This window comes from Acyrthosiphon pisum, chromosome A3, assembly GCF_005508785.2.
Source record: "Acyrthosiphon pisum isolate AL4f chromosome A3, pea_aphid_22Mar2018_4r6ur, whole genome shotgun sequence".
Classification (NCBI taxonomy): Eukaryota; Metazoa; Arthropoda; class Insecta; order Hemiptera; family Aphididae; genus Acyrthosiphon; species Acyrthosiphon pisum.
This window is the reverse complement of record NC_042496.1, coordinates 1,281,689-1,287,343: the sequence shown is the minus strand read 5'-3', so window position 1 is coordinate 1,287,343 and position 5,655 is coordinate 1,281,689. Positions and strand designations below refer to the sequence as shown.

Genomic DNA, 5,655 nt, shown 5'->3' with positions numbered 1-5,655 from the left:
TTATTTGGTCAAAATTATTCCAACAAAAACCTAAATCGATTAAATTTAAAAAGTGTTAATTGATAGCTATATAAATAGCACCTTTTGGTTTTTAACAATAGTGTTAAAGTATGCATGATAGTACTCAGAACAAATTTTAGGAAGGATCAAAACCATGTGACTTTAATGTTTCATTGTTTGGATAAATATACCCTAAGAGGTACGATATTGTAAATAGCCAATAGGTATCTATTTAAATGAAAATCCAATGCCACATTATATTTTACTATTTTGAGGTATGACTTCTTAGTAAAAACATACATTTATTTCAGAACGAAAAAGTTCTAATTAGTGAAAATAATTAACTAACAACCAAAAGGTTCTACCTGAAAAAACTTTTTGGTTGTTCTCGTAAATTATTTACATTTTTGTGTTTGTCACGTTAAGTTTTGATTAATTTAAAAACAAACTGTTAGTGTAAACGCAGAATAACTTTGAGCATTTTTAGATGTGTCAATCATCAAATGTCATACTTTATAAAGAAAAGATAATATAGTTTCAAGTTTTGACAATAGTTTAAAATGGCTCTCCAAAATAATTTCATATTTTCAAATAACACTTTTTGATTCTAAGCTTATGAATTTAACATAAACTAACCTATTATCTAACATGAAGGTAAAAACATCATCGGAAAAAAAGCAGTGTTTGTACCTACTATTAGATTGTTTTAAGATGCCTATTTTAATTTCAAGCGAGTTACGAGTAGGTATATTTTAAGATATCACAATTTAAAAATGATCATATAAATCGATTAAAAATTAAAACATTATAAAACATCATAATACAAACAAAGATAATGTTGTTACATTTAAGTTTTATAATAGATCAATATGTTTTTATACAAAAGCTAAGAACGAAACATCGGTTCTTCTGAACATACATTGTCTATGTTTAAGACGCAGACAACACATGTGTGTGCGACTTGTGCGAGAGCCGAGAAGTGTGGCATCCTTGTAGTTTTTAATATCGTAAGATATTATGTGGTGTACGACTATTATACAGACAAAACCGTGTGGTAAATTACTGAGAAATAAACTCGAGTTACCAAAACTGGTATTATTATAACATAATATTATGATATAATTATTGTTTATTTTCTGGTTTGCGCTCTCCAGAAATAAAATATTATGAGCCACACCATTGAATAAGAAATAATATTTCAAAGCTGAGACTTTATAATAAAACAATAATACGCTACTCGATATTTTTCCTCTACAAGGAAAAGCTATGAACCATGCATATTTTTTTGTTAATAAGTAATCACAACGAAAATTTTATGAAAAATCGGTCAGAATCATATGATACTATATAGTGTTGTTTTTATATTATATACTGTTGTGTATCCAGCCCAAAAACATATTTATGATAAAGAAAAAAAAATTAATTTTAAAAACACTGTTTTTTATGAATTGTAAATAACAATTTTCTAATTTAATTTAATTTTAAAATAATTTTTTGATACCTACAAATATTTGTAAAAATTGTTTGCGTCTCTTATAAGAATAAAACATTAACCGAGGTTTGTCCACCAACTATATATTATTATACGGAATAAAAATGTTTGTTGATACAATATTGTTGTTTACTGACTTCTTAAAACCCACTCGTTCAAACTGACTTTATTTCAAAAAATAAAAACTTTTCGATACGTTTTTAATTAGTTTAACATTGTTGATTGAAAATAAGGGGAAAAACTTATTCACTACACGGCACACAGCAGTTTGAAACTTCAAATGCGTGTTGAATGATTTATAAATTGTATTTATGTGTCCATCGATCGAGTGGAAAAATCGCGCGTACACTCAGAAAGCGCATACACCGTCCCCAATTCCTTAAGAAGAAACGGACAAAAACTTTTTAATCGTTTTTTTCTGTAATGTTTAAATCAGCCCGACGCAACGTATTAATGAATCGACGGACTAAAAAAAAAAAACGAATTATAAAACGCGTTAAAGTATATCAATAAAAAAAATACCACAGTTGAAAACCTATACATATATTTTATTATATAAACAGAGAGACAGTGAAAGCTATATACTCCTACAGAAGTATAGACGTGCGAGTAAATGAAATAAAATTTGACGAAAAAAAGTTAGCGTTTGGATTAAAAAGTTGAACGCCCAGCAATCATCAACGTCGACTAGAAGGCTATACTGGCCCAAGCCTAGCTCATCGTTTATTTAAAAGTTTTTTTTTTCTCTCGTCGTTCATAAACCATAAAAACTCTCAGCAAAGTCATATTCACACACATTCACACACACTCCCCCACACTTGTGTCTGTGTAAAAAATAATAACGATAATGACATGTACGCGCCTGTTGTAGTAGTGGACTCTTGTAGATATTATATTTTCTGTAGCAATGTGCCATCTGTTATTTTTTTATTATTGTGATTCGTTTGGGTCGGTTTTGCCTATGCACGAAAGTGTAGACACATACACTCACACGCACATAAATACGTTAATACTATTATATATCATGCCTAATAACTAATGAACGTTGAACGAAAAGTGCGTCGCTGTTAAGGAATTTGTGACGAAATCACGTCACTGTTATAGTATATTATATTATTTCCTAATTCTGGATGGTTTATCCCGATGTCTAAGGTCTACATTTATACCATATCGATATTGTATTTTATATATTTTATAAAAATTTAAGAACGTGCCTCGCACGAGTCTCGTTATTAAGTGTAATTTTGTAATACAAATTGTAAATATGAATTATATTAAAACTTACTTCTTCCTATTAATATTATAATGCCATAATAATTCGCGATAAAAAGAATCACCGTATATTTATGTAGATTCGTGCCGGGTTATGCATGAGTATTATTTTTCCGAGCTAATACAAATTTTTATTTTGTTTATCAACAAGTATTAAGACTAAGTGCAGTGATTTAAGTGCGTTTTTCCTTTTTATCGCATTCCGCCCTTTGACGTCGTAAATATTATAATATTTTCTTACATATAATATTATATAACTATAGAATTTATACAATGTGTGAGATCAGTTTTCCACGTATTACTACTAGCCATATTCCTGGAATTTTTATATTAATATATTTTATTAAAACAACAACGGTGACGCAACCAAGTCTGATAAAAATATTTAGTAATATGTTTAAAAAAAATTCATTTATATAGGTTGAGTCATTTATTAATAATTTTTAAACAATTTTGTTAAATAAATACATAAATTGGACTATGCGTGGCCATTTGGACGTGGTCTACTACTCAGTACATTGTACCTATACCTATATAGTTTGTATGTATGTATGTATTTAAGAATTCATATTAATTGATGTGACAAACTATACTTAAGTACCTAATAATTAGATCGTCATTCATTTCTTAAAAAATTTTATTTTTTTCAAGCATATTATTACAAGAATGAATCTCATACTAATAAAGTGGCACGTGATGAATAATTTTTAGCCGGTTGAATATATTTTATGAAAGTATTAAATCGTATAATGTATATTTGAATGAAATCACCCAAATAATCAAAACTGAACTAATCGACACTCATAGATACATTGAATTTATGTGGATACCTCACCGCGTAAGAAGAAAAGAAAATGAAATGGCCGACGAAGCAGCCTTTCTAAAAAGCAAAAATATACTAAACAACACCATCAGAAAAATATCCTCTTACGATATTATACTGACATAAATTAAAAATAAAACTATCTCATCTTGGCAACACTATTGGGACTCCGTACCACCTATCAACAATATCTAATCCATCAAAATTTCAGTGAAACAATAATATACATATAATACACCTCCGGACCTCAGCCGACGTCAATATATTTCCGGAATAAAAATCGGACACAATTTTACTACGCATTCCCTTTAATATGTAAAGATCATCCACCAATATGCCAACATGTCAATCATGCATCACAATAAAATACATATTTGAGGAATACCGCAAACCAACACGCACGATTCTCAGTTTCCATCAAAGAAATTCTCAATGAAGAACAAATTTCAAAAATCATCAAGATCATCACAAATTGCAATCTTATTAACAAACTCTGGTTTAATCAACATGATGAAACGTAAACATAAACTAGTTATTTACTGTAAATATTATTCAGATATTTTCATATTACCTGTAAAATAACAATGACCTTAACTGTTGAAGCCGGTAAATTCTTAAATAAAAAAAAGGCGGGTAAGTCGTGGATGTCGCTCTGCTGTACAGTAGGTTACAAGTGGGTTACTGTAATGGATGGAATTAAATTTGAATCCAATGATATTATATCATTGTATACGAAAAACGATTCTGAACGGAGATGATTTGTCAGTCTAGGATATATTATTTTTAAAGAAAAACTTATGGAGAACCTTGTACCAAATTTTAAAAACTTAGTTATAAAAGAAAAAATTTTTACGATTTTTCAACCACTAAATTACTTGCAAATTTTCGCAATTTTGACATATTTCGTATAAATTTGAACTTTAAATGCTTATAAATAAAAATTGTGACAATGTATTCCTTTTATTTTGCAACTGCTATTGTAAAAATATGTTAGGAGCCTTGTATTAAATTTCCAAATCTTAGAATTAAAAAGAAAAACTTTTATGAATTTCTGTCTAAGATAATTTGAACATTGCCGTAATTTTTACGTATTTAGTCAAAATTTGAACTTTAAATGCTTATAAAAAAAAAATCGTGACTATATATTTCTTTTATTTTCAATTGCTATTGTAAAAATATATTATGAGCCTTGTATTAAATTTTGAAATCTTAGATATAAAAGGAAAATTTTTTATGAATTTCTAGCATAAAATAATTTACGAATTTTCGTGATTTTTACATAATATGTTGTCAAAATTTGAACTTTAAATGCTTATAAATAAAAATTGTGACAATGTATTCCTTTTATTTTGCAACTGCTATTGTAAAAATATGTTAGGAGCCTTGTATTAAATTTCCAAATCTTAGAATTAAAAAGAAAAACTTTTATGAATTTCTGTTTAAGATTATTTGAACATTGCCGTAATTTTTACGTATTTAGTCAAAATTTGAACTTTAAATGCTTATAAAAAAAAATTGTGCCTATGTATTTTTATAATTTTTGAATGGGAGTTAGAACAACATATGTGGACCCTTCTATTAAATTTTCAAGTATTTTGTCCCAGCTAATTTTTTTTTATCAACATTTATAAAAAAAAAAACAAAAAAAATCGATTATTTCAATTGCCTATAAATAGATTAAAAATTAGTGAAATATTTTGAAAATAAAACTATATAAAGAAAATGTCAATTTAAACAACTGGTAAAATTTTCAAGTGTCTACGACTCATACTTTTTGAATAATAACAAATATCAAAAATCGTTTGAGGCTAAACCGTTATTTAATGCGGTTTTGTAAAAATTTAAATTTCAAACACTCCTAAAAATTTTTTGTCTTAGTCCGGTTGAGTTTTTTTTACAGATATTTAAAGAAAAACTTATGGAGAACCTTGTACCAAATTTTAAAAGCTTAGTTATAAAAGAAAAAAATTTTACGATTTTTCAACCACAAAATTACTTGCAAATTTTCGCAATTTTGACATATTTCGTATAAATTTAAACTTTAAGCACTTATAAAAAAAAATTGTGA

The 5,655-nt window shown here is 27.4% G+C and overlaps 1 protein-coding gene across 1 annotated transcript in view; it reads right to left on the bottom strand.

Moving 5' to 3' along the window:
* The window catches only part of LOC100167765 (lachesin-like), a 223,919-nt gene that overhangs the window by 132,475 nt on the left and 85,789 nt on the right, over nt 1–5,655 (bottom strand). The gene's annotated exons all lie outside the window — the stretch shown is intronic.